The sequence below is a fragment of the Pristiophorus japonicus genome, unplaced genomic scaffold, assembly GCF_044704955.1.
Source record: "Pristiophorus japonicus isolate sPriJap1 unplaced genomic scaffold, sPriJap1.hap1 HAP1_SCAFFOLD_61, whole genome shotgun sequence".
NCBI classification, from domain to species: domain Eukaryota; kingdom Metazoa; phylum Chordata; class Chondrichthyes; family Pristiophoridae; genus Pristiophorus; species Pristiophorus japonicus.
In genome coordinates this window covers 2,160,403-2,176,009 of record NW_027254520.1, presented here as the reverse complement: position 1 = coordinate 2,176,009, position 15,607 = coordinate 2,160,403, and positions in this window count along the sequence as shown.

Here is a 15,607-nt window from a genome sequence, read left to right as displayed (position 1 = left end):
TCATCAACACCTTAACAATTACAATTAGGCATGGGCAACAAATGCTGCCCTTGCTAGCGATGTCCACTTGCTTGAATTAATCAAATAAAACACGAGGGACTCCAGATTGTTACAAAGGAACAAGAAGACTCTCAAGCCAGGACAGAGAATGCTGAATCAGGAAACAACTAGAAGAATGGATAGCTCGCTGGTTTAAAGACGTAAAGCAGAGAGTAGGTTTGAAAGGGACCTTTTCATATTGGCAGAAGTTAGGTAGTGGTGTTCCACAAGGACCTGTGCTGGGACCATTGTTGTTCAAAGGTTATATTGAAAATTTGACCGAGGAAGCCAAATCTAATTTCGAAATTTGCAAGTGACACCTAATTAGTGAGGTGGGTAAAAAGTGAGGAGGACTGCAACAAATTAGAGGAGGGCATTAACAAACTTGCATTTGAGTTTCAAACCAAAAAATGTGAGGTGTTATATTTTGTTCGGAAAATAGGATGGTTACATATTATTGGAGAATGCCAGTCTGGGTGGCATCGTTGATCAAAGCAATCTCGGAAGAAAAATGCACAAAACTCTAAAAGTTAAGACACAGGTTATCAATGCTATAAAAAGGCAACGACAACGAGATTATTTATTTCTACACGTACAGGATAAAAATTAGCGACGTTATGCTCAACCTGTATTTAACCTTTGCTAGACCACACAGAGTGCTACTTACAGTTCCATTCGCCATATTATAAAAAGCATACAGAGGCATTGAAGAGGATGCAGAGAAGATTTACAAGGATGGTACCTGAAAAGCCAGTGTACACATATCAGGAAAGGATAAACGGCTGGGTCTATTTTCACTTGACGAAAGGAGGCTGAGGCGTTACCCAGGTTTGGTACTCTTTTTACAAGGTAACGGTAGAGTGAGGTATATGCTTGGACATAAGGTTACAGATTGGGTGGTTTAATATTCTGCTGCTGCTGATGTCCTACAGCACCTGAAGGATGCCCAGCTTTGAGCTGCTCGATCTCTTCAGAATCTATCCCATTTAGCACGGTAGTAGTGCCAGACAACATGATGCAGAGTATCCTTCGTGTGAAGACAGGACTTGGTATCTGTAAATGTGGATTCTTTTCCCTCAATCTGGTTCAGCAAAATTACTGAAACGAATACCGTTTGTGCTTTAAACAAAGCAAGCTTTTATTTAAAAAGCAAATCCCGATCAGGGACCTTATCAGACAGAAGGAATGCTTCCTGATAGATCGCACCCACTTCCGACGGACAAAGTGACGTTATATTTTAAAGGGACGACGGTTATACATTTTCGGCAAAAGATAACAAGATAGGGCTAGAGTGACATCCGAGTTCACCCTATCCCTTTGGATCCCTCTTTCCCTTTGTCCACTCATAAGCCGACCTAAGTATGGTCTCATTTTAAACAAAAATCTTCTGTTAATGTTTCAGCTTAATAACATGATTTAATAAGACCTTGAGGTTTTTCTGCAAGCTGTGGGTTTTGTTTCAATATGTGTTGGTGTTGTAACATTTAGCAGTCTCGAGTCTGAGATGTCATGGCTATTCCTCCATGAATTCATTGTTAGCTTATACTGTCCCTATACAATTCCCACATTCTCAACTTCAATGTCTCTATGCATTTTTAAACATTCACATTCCACCCCTTTTATCATTCCATGATAACCCTGGTGACTATTCCAGGAATATCGCATTCAGCCGTTCACACTCTCTTTCCTGATCCATATTGTTGTTATTGTCCAGTAGATCTTTAGTTCGTTGGATCATAACTCGGGAGCCCTTGACTACAAGAAGGTTTGCTAACCTTGCCATCAGTACTTTACAACAAAGGTTAAGACAACCAATAATTAGTTAGAATCTCCAAGATCCTTCTGATAGCCAATCAAACCAGCTAGATCCTTCTGCTGGTGTGGTTAACTTCTTCACCTCCCTTTTTATGTGATCAGCCAGATTGGTTATGTTATCTTAACTATCAGGAATGTAAGTGCAAATTTCAGATCCTATCAGGGCACACGTTCCCCCTTTCTCAGCTAACAGGTAATCGAGGGCCATTCTGTTTTGTAATGCTATGTTCCTTATTGCTAGCATTTAAGCTGTGATGCCCTCTAGAGCTTCAGCAGTATTGTTAGCTATCTGTTCCAATATCGACTCTAGGTTCTGTACTTCATCCATGAGACGCCCTATCCTGATTGGGAACATTATGACGGCGGGTGTGATGACTCGCTTGTATCGGCTGGAGGCATGTGCTTCCGCCAGGGTACGTACTTGCTGCTCAAATGGCACCACCTATCCCAGATAACAGGACCCTGTCCATCTTCCGGGTCCCAGGACTGGGCCCACAAATCTCCACCTGTTTTATTCGGAAGGTGAGAGGATGGTGACTCGTGTACCTGTGGTGATGTTGAGACTGTTTAGGCATTTGCTGTACCCTATGATATGTCCTTTGTTACTGGTGTCATTTCGGGTCAGACATATGTCCCCGGTTGGCCTCCCAATCCCCGAGGTATTGGTCAGGGCAAAGAATGGGGGTTCGTTTCCATGTTCGTAGGTTGGTTGGTATCATCCCTGGAACGTCTGACTAATTGTATTGCCCCCCCCTCCTTTCGTGATAGTTTGGCTCTGAATCCATCTGACAGTCTCAGTTAGGGTTAGTGGAACGGGGCGCAAAGGAAATCCCCCTTTGGAATGTATAGGGATATGTGAACACACCCAACATCTAGAAAAGTTCCCATTTTGCGCATAAACATAAGACATGTACATGAGCTCTCGTCTCTGTCTCCCCTCCCATGCGCCGAAACTGTCATATATCAACTCTATTATACAGACTGTGGCATACAGAGAAAGTTTAATCTTATGGCTCAGGATTCAGATAAATAGTCCAATTATTTTGCTGATTAAAATAGTTCAGTTTTCCCGTCTCTCTTCTCAGGTCACCGTCGGTGTAGCTGGCTGTCTATCACTACGGGTAAACGTTCAAATGGGTCCACGTTCCAATTAGGATGCCAACGGCCTTGTTCAGCTATGGAGAAGAGGAAGTCTGGAACAGAAACAGGAGTTAGAATAACCATTAAAATAGGTTCGTTAGAGGGTGGTGAGCTTGCAGTGGTGCAGGTGAACCCAGGCAATTTTCCCCTCAACCTTGGCTGCAGTGGGGGTAGTGAGTAACACCTGAAAAGGCCCCTCCCATTGTGGCTCTAACCCCTTCCGAATCCATACTTCCCTGGTGCCACGAGGGACAATTCGGGTAAAACTGGGAGGTCGAGGTGAGCATCTTGAACCTGGTTGTGAGCTAGTCGCAGAGCCTGAGTCAGAGAAAGAACATAGGTGGTCATCAGTCGAGTTAAGATACCATATGTAGGAACAATTTCCCTCATTAACACCTTAACAACAGTGAGAGCCTTATTGTCCAGGGTAGGATAGGCTTCAATTCATCTGCTAAACACATCTACTATTCCTAACACATATTTGTAACACTGATCTTTTTTCAACTCAATTTAGTCCAACTGAAATGTCTCAAAGGGACCTTCGGGTAGGGGCGTTTTACCTCAATCAAAGGGGACTCACTTCCCTGGATTATGTTGCTGGCAAACCAGGCAACGACTACTGATGTTCTGGGCGAGCGCCTGGAGTATAGGATGCCACCAAGTAGCCAAAAGTGTATTACTCGTGGTCCTTGCTCCAAAATGAGAAGCAAAATGCATACATTCAATAACCCATAGAGACAACTCGTCAGACATGCCAGTCTGTTCCGCGGTAGTGGTCCAGAGTTTAGAAACATTGTCATAAGTACATCCATAATATTTGCACAACAGTTTATCTTTTTCAGGAGCGTCCTCCTGTGCTTTTATAACATCTTGGATGGTTGGCATTGGTTTTTACGAGGCTAATTTATCCTTTGCAGGATTTTTAGTCTGACTCATCATCAACCGGGGATTACCATCTGTTGGTCACGAGAGGCTCGTTTAGCCTCTTTGTCAGCACAGTGGTTCCCTGTATCAACCGGGGATTTTCCGGTGGTGTGGGCGGTACATTTAACAACGGCAGTGTGCTTGGGGAGCATGAGGGCTTGCAACAAATCAGATACTGGTTTCCTATGGGATATCTCATTCCCCTGTGAGGTTAGAAATCCCCTATTTTTCCATAATTGTCCGAAATCATGAGCCACCCCAAAGGCATACCTAGAATCGGTATAGATATTGACTTTGAGATCTTTGGCCAAGATACAGGCTCGGGTGAGGGTGAATAGTTCAGCTTGTTGGGCAGAATAGGCGGTTTCAAAAGCGGCAGATTCCAAGACCTGATTCTCCTGTTTTACTATGGCGTATCCTGAGATTCGTGTACCTACTGGATTAATAGAAGAAATTCCGTCAACATACGTAATACAGTCTTGATCTTCCATTGGTCATCAACTAAATCTTCCCTGACTGATGTGGCCTTTTGTATTAAAGATAAACAATCATGACTAGGTTCTTCCTCATCTTGGGGCAGCTCAGTAAGAAAACAGGCCGGATTAATTGCAGTACAGTGCCGAAAGGTCAGCTTAGGATTGTTTAGTAAGTAGATCTCATATCTGCTTTGCCTGGCCATGGTAAGATGTTGAGTCTGCAGTTGGCCCAGGACCCAGCTATTGAGTGAGAGGTGTTAAGACAACGGTAGCACAGTCTTTCAGGATTGTACAATACAGTTGAAAGTGCCGGTCATAGAGGGGCCTGCCCAAAGCCGGAGCTTGCAGCAGGGCTGTCTTTAGTTCCTTAAAGACTTGGACGTCTGCGGATTCTATTACTTATTTATTTGTATACGGGGTGAGGTGCTTAGTCATCAGGGCAACATTAGCGATCCAGGATCTGCAGTAATTGATCATCCCCAACCACTGTCGCATTTGTTTAGCCGTGCAAGGGACTGGAAACTGGCAAATTGGTTTGACTCGGCTAGCCTCCAAAGCTCGGTGGATACTCGGTATGGCCTGTGATTTAAGTGGATACTGTCGGATAGAGGGCCAGTCCATATTTGCACATCCCGGCAGGTAGGGTCAGCCTCGTCTATAGCCTGGAGCACCATAACTCCCAAATCTTTAGCGTGGTGGGGAGGTAATACTTCACGAGTAATATGTGGTGCCACCGATGGGGGCTGTCCATTTCCACAAAATCTGCCTCCCCTTCCGGTCCAGTCACTCTAGCCCTTAATAGAATTTCCTTCACTTCCTATTCGTAATCCTGATAAAACTTCTGCAGGTCCTGATTCTTTCCACTGGGATCGTATGCTAGGGTCACGTGATAGGTTGCCTGCGGCAGGTCCACAGACCACCACTGAGGGGTTCTAGTGGTATAATACTGCCGCTTAAGGGTTCCCTGTTTTACAATAATCCCATCATCTCCACACTCCAAATGCAACTGGAATTTGCAGAGGAGGTCTCTAGCCATCAAGTTACAATCCAGATTGGTTGTGATAACAAATCGATGTTCCACCGATTCTTTCTCGTAACCCATTTTAACCGATTCTGGCACCGGGATTGTAGAGACTTGTCCCAGGAATCCTGACAGTCCCTGTGTTTCAGTGAAGGAGGGGAGTTTAAGCTTTGATTGTACAGAAGACATGAAGGCTCCCGTATCTATCAAGAAGGGTTCCCACTCATTCCGAATTTTTAACAATATCATCGGTTCATCATCCGGGGAGGGTCCTTGCACAATCAAGCTACGTAGTCAATAGGAATCGGGGGACGGTTGGCCAAAGGGTTTGATCTGAGAGAAGTTAGTATAAGATCCCCGTCCTCTTCCCCCCTTACCCCCCTCCTCTTCCTCCTCTTCCTTTTTCGTGCTGACGGGAGGGACAATTTCTATTCCAATGTCCTTCTTGCCCGCAAACAAAGCATCGTCTTTCCCAGCACCGACCTCTTCCCATACCAGGCCGGGGACAGTAGGGCGGTCCGTAATTAGCAGGGCCCGGGCCATTTGGGTGTTTCATATAAACGTATCCCTGTTTATCCACCCAACCATGCACGCAATACTGCGGTTCCATCTGGTATCCCCTTGGGTCGTGTTTTGGTCCTTCCACCCGAGGCGGCTCTTCCTTTCTAGTCACGTATTCAGTCTTGAACCCGGGTTGGGGGCGCACCTCCCCACTCTCCTTTCTTTTCCTACCAATAATATCTAACCGCCCTTTCCATCTGATCTTTACTGTTATCTGCCCAATTCATATTATTTGTCCGGATAGCGTGAGCAATCGAATAGGGCAGGTACTGAAGTAGGATAGCGCAGAATTGAGCAGAATCCTTTCCTGCCCTGAAGGCATTATCTCCTGATTGACTTCCGTTTATTTCAATAACTCTTTTCATGAATTCATCGACAGTTTCTTCTCGTTTGGGTTTAGTTTCTAATACTGCGGCCATACTGATGGGCTTCTGAAGGGTCGTGGTGAGAGCATTAAAGATAGCGTTTCGGCGATCCTGGACATCGTTAGGGTGAGCAACCACCAATGCATCATGAGTAGCACGTCCTACGTGAGTTAGAAATCGGGCATGCTCAGTTGGGCTCAGGGTTTGCTTTACCAGGGCCCACAGGTCCCTTGATTCTGCATTATATCCGTGCATGTCGAGGTCATTCCGTGAAATCGGAGGTCAGGGTTAAGTTGGGTTTGTGGATCCCTTTCAGCTTATTTATCTTAGCCTTTTAACTCTTCAATTTGTTTTGTTTGAGTATCTATTTCTTTATTGTATTATTACATAAGCTAGTTCTGTTTTTATTTTTATTTTGACTATCGCACCATTCCTCTGTTAGGTGAGTCTTTTTTCTATTAAGAAATCCAAATTGATAATGTTCAGTATGAAACGACTGTCAATGGAAAGGGTTAACTCCTTTACAGGTTTGTAAGAAGACCTGATGTCATTACGTGACTTCACGTAACCATCTGAAAAAAAAATATTTTCATCAGGAAAGGGAGCATTTGATTAAACTCCAATATTTTTTTAACTTCTTATTCAAGTACTTGCCAAAGATATTTTTTTAATTGATTTAAAACAAGACAACAAATTTTTAGTAGCTATTTGTTTACTGAAATTCAATTTCGTCATCAGCCTCGGTCAATGCAAAGCCAACCATTTTAACTTCATCGTCTATCGATACATTTCTCAGAGGTCCCAGTGGAACTCTGAGTACGATTCTCGTGCTTGCACTCTTTCTTTAAGACGTCTACGGTTTTTAATATGTCCTCCTTCTGTCAATGAAAGCCCTAATTTAATGGAGTTTTTCTGCCAACTCGACAGGAGTGATTTTTTAGACTGCAGTGGAATTTTTCTCATAATTAAAAATCTCAGAATACATTTTTTTTTAGCACCTATTTTGTGCGTTACGTCTTTTTTTTTCGTTTTTTCCATAACTAGAGGGAAGTCTGGCACGTGGGCTGTGGACTGCTTTTCGTTATCTCAATTGTTCCAGCCTCAAGGTCGCGTAATTTAAAATAATATATTTTTTTAATCCTTTTGAATCCATCTCAGTATTTTCTGCGCCTACCCTGAATATCTCAAAATCCCGTTTCAAACTTTGTCATTCAATAAGGTTCACACTCTGAAACTTCCCACATACAGGACAACACTACGACGGGTTAAAAAAAACATTCATTCTGTTTGTAAATGTCAGTGGAGCTAAAACAAACCACAACACCCCGGCTTTTTTTTTTCACAGTAAAAATCACACAAGCATTTCTCATTCAAGACAGACGTTCACAAGAGTCTCTCTTCTTTCCTATTAATTTTTGGATCCATGACCTTTCAGGGAATTCGTAATTTTATCTAAATTACCCATCCTGTGTCACCGCACGTTGGATCAGGGTCCTAATTAATCCTGATTGTCTCCACCTCGCCCCATGGTGGTTTCAGTTATCTTACCCAGAGCCCAGGTGGACCAAGTGATATACAAGATCGACGCTGTACCTGGTGTAAGTACAATTTAAAATTTACACAGTCCTGCGTAGTCCCGCAGCTTAATTTTACGTAATTCTCTAACCTCTGCGTTTCCCTATGCGGTTCGCGTTATTCTCTCTCTCTCCGCTTTGCCGCGTGGTTTTGCTTGGGCCTCGAACCCACACAGACACTGGGCCTCGAACCCAGGTAGACTTACCTATTCTAACCTATCTTTCCAAGTCGCTGCTTGGTTTGCGTCACCGCGCAATTTCCCTATCTCGATCCCTATTCTAAGTTTGAAAGGTATTCACCAGATTGTCCTGGATCTCGTTCAGACACGACCTGAGAACCAGCGAGTGGCTAAACTTTCCTCAGACTTTTGAAACCGGGGGAAACTGGAGCAGTATTGAAAGTATACTTACTCCAGTGGCCACTTTCCCTTCGTCTCGTCCAAGGCTAGTCTGGCTCTTAGTTCGCAAGTTTTCGGCAGTCGTCCGTTGAGATCCCACATCTGACACCAAATGTTGATTTCTCGATTCTTTTCCCTCAATCTGGTTCAGCAAAATTACTGAAACGAATACCGTTTGTGCTTTAAACAAAGCAAGCTTTTATTTAAAAAGCAAATCCCGATCGGGGACCTGATCAGACAGAAGGAATGCAACTCTGATAGAACACACTCACTTCCTACGGACACAGTGATGTTACATTGTAAAGGCACGACTGTTATACATTTTCGGCTAAAGATAACAAGATAGGGCTAGAGTGACATCCTAGTTCAGGCAATCCCTTTTGATCCCTCTTTCCCTTTGTCCACTCATAAGCCGACCTAAGTATGGTCTGATTTTAAACAAAGACCTTCTGTTAATGTTTCAGGTTAATAACATGATTTAATAGACCTTGAGTTTGTTCTGCAAGCTGTGGGTTTCGTTTCAATATGTGTTAGTGTTGTAACATTTTGCAGTCTCGAGTCTGAGATGTCATGGCTAATCCTCCATGAATTCTTTGTTAGCTTATACTGTCCCTATACAATTCCCACATTCTCAACTTCAATGTCTCTATACATTTTTAACCAATCACATCAGTACCCCCAGGGCAGGGAGGGAGGGAGTGTGGGCCGCAGTACCCCCAGGGCAGGAAGGGAGTGAGAGCCTCAATACCTCCAGGAAGGGAGGGAGTGAGTGTGGACATCAGTTCCCCCACTGCATGGAGGGTGGGAGTGTGGACCCCAGTACCCCGAGGGCAGGGAGGGAGAGAGTACGGGCCTCAGTACCTCCAGGGCATGGAGGGAGGGAGTGTGTCTCTCAGTACCCCCAGGGCAGGGTGGGAGGGAGTGTGGACCTCAGTACACCCAGGGCAGGGAGGGAGGGAGGGTGTGTTGCGCCTCAGCACCCCCAGGGAAGGGAGGGATGGAGTGTGGGCCTCGGTACACCCAGGGATTGAGGGAGGGAGTTTGTTTGGGTCTCAGGAAACGGAGAATTGCGATGGACCGATTATGGGCCTCAGTACATCCAAGGCAGGGTGGGAAGGAGTGTGGAACTACTTACCCCCAGGATAGGGAGGGAGTGAGGAAGTGTGGGCCTCAGTATCTCCAGGGAGGTAGAGAGGGAGTGTGGGCCTCAGTACATGCAGGGCAGGGAGGGAGGGATTGTGAGCCTCACTACCCCAAGGGCAGGGAGTGAGTGTGCGACTCAGTACACCCAGGGCAGGGAGGGAGGGAGTATGGGCCTCAGTATCCCCTGGGCAGGGAGGGAGTGAGTGTGGGCCTCAGCACCTCGAGGGCAGGGAGGTAGGGAGGGTTTGCGGGCCTCAGTACCCCCATGGCAGGGAGGGATGGAGTGTGGGCCTCAGTACGTCCAAGGAGGTAGGGAGGATGTTTGGGCCTTAGTACCCCACGGGCAGGGAAGGAGTGTAGGACTCAGTACCCCGAGGGCAGAGAGGGAGAATGAGTGGGCCTCAGTAACCTCAAGGCAGGGACGGAGGGAATTTTGGCCTCAGTACCCCGAGGGCTGGTAGTGAGGAAGGGTGGGCCTCAGTACACTCAGGGCACGGAGGGAGTATGGACCTCAGCAGCCCCAGGACAGGGAGGGAAGGAGGGAGCGTGGGCCTCAGTACCCGCAGGGCAGGGTGGCAGGAAGCGTGGGCCTCTGGACCCCAAGGGCAAGGAGGGAGGTAATATGGGCCTCAGTGCAACCAGGGCAGGTAGGGAGTTTGGGCCTCAGTACCACGAGTGCAGGGAGGTAGTCAGTGTGGGCCTCAGGACCCCCAGGGCAGGGACGAGGGAGTGCGGATCTCAGTACCTCCAAGAAGGGAGCGAGAGAGTCTGGACCTTCGTACCCCGAGGGCAGCGCAGGGAGGGAGAGTGGGCCTTAGTGCCCCCTGTGCAGGTAGGGAGGGAGTGTGGTCCTCAGTACATCAAGGGCATGGAGGGTGTTTGGGCCTCAGTACTCCCAGGGCAGAGAGGGAGTGAGGGAGTGTGGGCCTCAGTAATCCCATGGCAGGGAGGGAGAGAGGCATTGTGGGCCTCTGCACGCCCAGGGCAGGGTGGGAGTGTGGGCCTCAGGACCTCCAGGGTAGTGAGGGAGTGAGGGGCTCAGTAGACTCCAGGGATGGATGACGGGAGTGTGGGCCTCCGTACCTCCATTTCAGGGAGCGAGTGTGGGCCTCTATACATCCAGGGCAGAGAGGGCGGGATAGAGAGAGTGTGGGCCTCAGTACCCCCAGGGAGTGAATTAGGGCGTGTGGGCCTCAGTATCCCCAGGGCAGGAGGGAGAGAGGGAGTGTGGGCCTCAGTACCTCAAGGCCAGGGAGGGAGGGTGTATGGGCCTCCGTACCCCCGGACTGGGAGGGAGGGAGTGTGTGCCTCAGTAACTCCAGTGCTGGGAACGAGGGAGTGTAGTTGTCAGTACCTCCAGGGCAGGGAGGGTGGCAGTGAGGGCTTCAGTATCTCCAGTGCTGGGAGGGAGGGAGTGTGGGCCTCAGTACCTCCAGTACTGGGAGGGAGGGGGTGTGGGCCTCAGTATCTCCAGTGCTGGGAGGGAGGTAGTGGGTTTGGGTCTCAGTACCCCCATGGCAGAGAGGGAGGGAGTGTTGGCCTCAGTACCCCCATGGCAGGGAGGGATGGAGTGTGGGCCTCAGTACCTCCATTGAGTTAGGGAGGGTGTTTGGACCTTAGTAACCCACGGACAGCGAGGGAGTGTGGGACGCAGTACACCGAGGGCAGAGAGGGAGAATGAGTGGGCCTCAGTAACCTCAGGGCAGGGAAGGAGTGAGTCTTGGCCTCAGTACCCCGAGGGCTGGTAGTTAGGAAGGGTGGGCCTCAGTACCCTCAGGGCACGGAGGGAGTATGGGCCTCAGCAGCCCCAGGACAGGGAGGGAGGGAAGAAGTGTTGGCCTCAATATGCGCAGGGCAGGGAGGCAAATAGCGTGGGCCTCAGGACCCCCAGGGCAAGGAGGGAGGGAATCTTGGCCTCAATGAACCCAGGGCAGGTAGGGAGTGTGGGCCTCAGTACTACGAGGGCAGGGAGGAGGGAGTGTGGGCCTCAGTACATCCAAGGAGGGAGCGAGGGTGTCTGGGCTTTCGTACCCCGAGGAAAGGCAGGGAAAGAGTGTGGGGCTCAGTACCCGCAGCGCAGGGAGTGAGATTGGGCATTAGTAACCTATGTGCAGGTAGGGAGGGAATGTGGGCCTCAGTACCTGCAGGGCAGGGAGGGTGTATGGGCCTCAGTGCCCCCAGGGCAGAGAGGGAGGGAGAGAGTGTGGGCCTCTGCACCCCCATGGCAGGGAGGGAGTGTGGGCCTCAGGCCCTCCAGGGTAGGGAGGGAGTGAGGGCCTCAGTATACTCCAGGGATGGAGGACGGGAGTGTGGGCCTCTATACACCCAGGGCAGAGAGTTTGGGATAGAGGCAGTGTGTCCCTCATAACCCCCAGGGCAGGGTGGGATGGAGTTTGTGCCTCAGTACACCCAGGGCAGGGAGGGAGAGAGGGTGTGTTGTGCCTCAGCAACCCCAGGGAAGGGAGGGAGGGAGTGTGGGCCTCGGTACACCCAGGGATTGAGGGAGGGAGTTAGTTTGGGTCTCAGGTAACGGAGAGTTGCGATGGACCGATTATGGGCATCAGTACATCCAAGGCAGGGTGGAAAGGAGTGTGGACCTACTTTCCCCCAGGGCAGTGAGGGAATGAGGAATTGTGGGCCTCAGTACCCCCAGGGAGGGAGAGAGGGAGTGTGGGCCTCAGTCACCACAGAGCAGGAAGGTTGGGAGTTTGGGCCTCAGTACCCCCAGGTCAGAGTGTGAGGGAGTGTGGGCCTCAGTAACACCAGGCAAGTAGGGATGGATTTGTGGGGCTCAGTACACGCACGGCAGGGAGGGAGGGAGTGTGAGCCTCAATATGCCAAGGGCAGGGAGGGAGTGTGCGAATCAGTACCCCCAGGGCAGGGAGGGAGGGTGTGTGGGCCTCAGTATCCCCTGGGCAGGGAGGGAGTGAGTGTGGGCCTCAGCACCTCCAAGGAGGTAGGATGGTGTTTGGGCCTTAGTACCCCACGGGCAGGGAAGGTGTGTGGGACTCAGTACCCCGAGGGTTGAGAGGGAGAATGAGTGGGCCTCAGTACCCTCAGGGCAGGGAAGGAGGGAGTCTTGGCCTCAGTACCCCGAGGGCTGATAGTGAGGAAGGTTGGGCCTCAGTATCCTCAGGTTACGGAGGGAGTATGAGTCTCAGCAGCACCAGGACAGAGAGGGAGCGAGGAAGTGTTGGCCTCTATATGCGCAGGGAGGGAGGGTGTGTGGGCCTCAGTACCTCGAGTGCTGGGAGGGAGGTAGTAGGTTTGGGTCTCATCCTCAGTACCCCCAGGGCAGGGAGGGAGGGAGTGTGGGCCTCAGTTCCTCCAGTGCATGTAGGGAGTGCGGTCCTCAGTACCTCCAGGGAGGGAGGGAGGGAGTGTGGACTTCAGTACCACCAGGAAGGGAGAGAGGGAGTGTGGGCCTCAGTACCTCATGGAAGGAGGGGTGGGATTATGGGCCTCAGAACACCAGGGCAGGGAGGGTGGGAACGAATGTGGGCCTCAGTACCACAAAGGAAGTGAGGGACGGAGTGTGGGCCTCAGTTTCCGGAGGGAGGGAGGGAGTGTGAGCCTCAGTATTCCCTGGGTAGGGAGGGAGGGAGGGAGTGTGGGCCTCAGTACCTCCAGGGCAGAGAGGATGGCAGTGAGGGCCTCAGCACCTCCAGTGCTGGAAGGGAGGGAGGATTGGCCTCAGTACTTCCAGTGCTGGGAGGGAGGGGGTGTTGGCCTCATTACCTACAGTGCAGTGAGGGAGGTATTGGGTGTGGTCTCAGTACCCCCAGTGCAGAGATAGAGGGAGGGAGTGTAGGCGTCAGTATCTCCAGGGCAGAGAGGAAGGGAGAGAGTTTTGGCCTCAATACCCCCAGGCAGAGAGGGAGGGAGGGAGTGTGGGCCTCAGTACCACAAGCATAGGAAGGGAGGGAGTGTGGGCCTCGGTACCTCCACGGCAGTTAGGGAGTGTGGGCCTCAGTACCACAAAGCCAGGGAGGGAGGGGATGTGGGCCTCAGTACGCACAGGGTAGGGAGGGAGTGGGTGTGGGCCTAAGTATCTCCAGGAAAGGAGGGTAGGAAGTATGGGCCTCAGAACCCCCAGGATAGGGAGAGATGGAGCGAGTGTGGGCCTCTGTCCTCCTAGGGAAGTGAGGGATGGAATGTGGGCCTCAGTTTCCCGAGGGAGGGAGGGAGGGTGAGAGTCAGTGTTTCCTGGGCTGGGAGGGAATGAGTTTGGGCCTCAGTACGTCCAGGGAGGGAGGGTATGTGGGCCTCTATCCCCACGGCAGGGAAGGAGAGCGTGTGGGCCTCAGTACCACAAGGGCTTGGAGGGAGGGGGTGTGGGCCTCATTACGCCCAGAGCAGGGAGGAAGGGAGGTTTCTGAGCCTCAGTACCCCCAGGGTAGAGAGGGTGGGAGTTTGGGCCTCAGTACCCACAGGGCAGAGTGGGATGGACTGTGGGCCTCAGTATCCCCACGGCAGGTAGGGTGGGAGTGTGGGCCTCAGTACCCCCAGTGCAGGGCGGGAGGGGGTGTGGGCCTCAGTACCCCCAGGGCAGGAGGGCGGGAAGGAGTGTGGGTCTCAGTATCACATGGCCAGGGACGGTGGGAGTGTGGGCCTCAGTACCTCCGGACTGGGAGGGACGGAGTGTACGCCTCAGTACCTACAGTGCTGGGAGGGAGGGATAGTGGGCCTCAGTACCTCAAGGGCAGTGAGGGTGGCAGTGAGGGTTTCAGTATCTCCAGTGCTGGGAGGGAGGGATTGTGGTCCTCAGTACAACCAGCGCTGGGAGGGAGGGGGTGTGGTCCTCAGTACCTCGAGTGCTGGGAGGGAGGTAGTGGGTTTGGGTCTCAGTACCCCCAGGGCAGAGAGGGAGGGAGTTTGTGCCTCAATACCTCCAGTGCAGAGAAGGAGGGAGGGATTGTGGGCCTCAATACCCCCTGGCAGAGAGGGTGGGAGGGAGGGAGTGTGGGCCTCAGTACCACAAGCATAGAAAGAGAGGGAGTGAGTGTGACCCTCATTAACCCCAGGGCAGTGAGTGAAGGAATGTGGGCCGCAGTACCTCAAGGACAGGGAGGGAGGCTGTGTAGGCCTCAGTATACCCAGGGCAGGGAGGGAGGGAGTGTGGGGCTCAGTTCCTCCAGGGCTTTTAGGGAGTGCGGGCCTCACTACTCCAGGGAGGAATGGAGGGAGTGTGGGCCTCAGTACCACAAAGCCAGGGAGGGAGGGAGTGTGGGCCTCTGCACTGACAGGGCAGGGAGGGAGGGAGTGTGGACCTCAGTACCACCAGGGAGGGAGAGAGGGAGTGTGGGCCTCAGTACTCCATGGAAGGAGGGGAGGGAGTATGGGCCTCAGAACCCCCAGGGCAGGGAGGGTGGGAGCGAGTGTGGGCCTCAGTACGACAAGCGAAGTGAGGGATGGAGTGTGGGCCTCAGTTTCCGGAGGGAGAGGAAGTGTGAGCCTCAGTGTTCCCTGGGCAGGGAGGGAGGGGGTTTGGGCCTCAGTACCTCCAGGAAGGGAGGGAGGGAGTGTGGTCCTCAGTATCCCCACGGTAGGGAGGAAAGGAGTTTGGGCATCATTACCCCCAGTGCGGGGAGGGAGGGATTGTGGGCCTCAGTACACCCAGGGCAGAGAGGGGCGGTGGGTGCTGAGCCTCAGTACTCCCAGTGTACGGAGGGTGGGAGTGTGGGCCTCAGAACCTCCAGGGCAGAGACGGAGGGAGGGAGTGTGGCATCAACACCCCCAGGCAGAGAGGGAGGGAGGGTGTGTGGTCCTCAGTACCGCAAGGCAAGTGAGGGAGGGAGTGTGCGCCTCAGTACCTCCAGTGCTGGAAGGGAGTGAGTGTGGGCCTGAGTACCACCAAGGCAGGGAGGATGGCAGTGAGGGCCTCAGTACCTCCAGTGCTGGAAGTGAGGGAGTGTGGGCCTCAGTACTTCCATTGCTGGGAGGGAGGGGTTGTGGTCCTCAGTACCTCGAGTGCTGGGAGGGAGTTGGTGAGATTGGGTCTCAGTATCCTCCGGGCAGAGAGGGAGGGATTGTGGGCCTCAGAACATCCATGGCAGAGAAGGAGTGAGGGAGTGTTGGCCTCAATACCCCCAGGCAGAGAGGGAGTGAGGGAGTGTGGGCCTCAGTACCACAAGCATAGAATGGAAGGGAG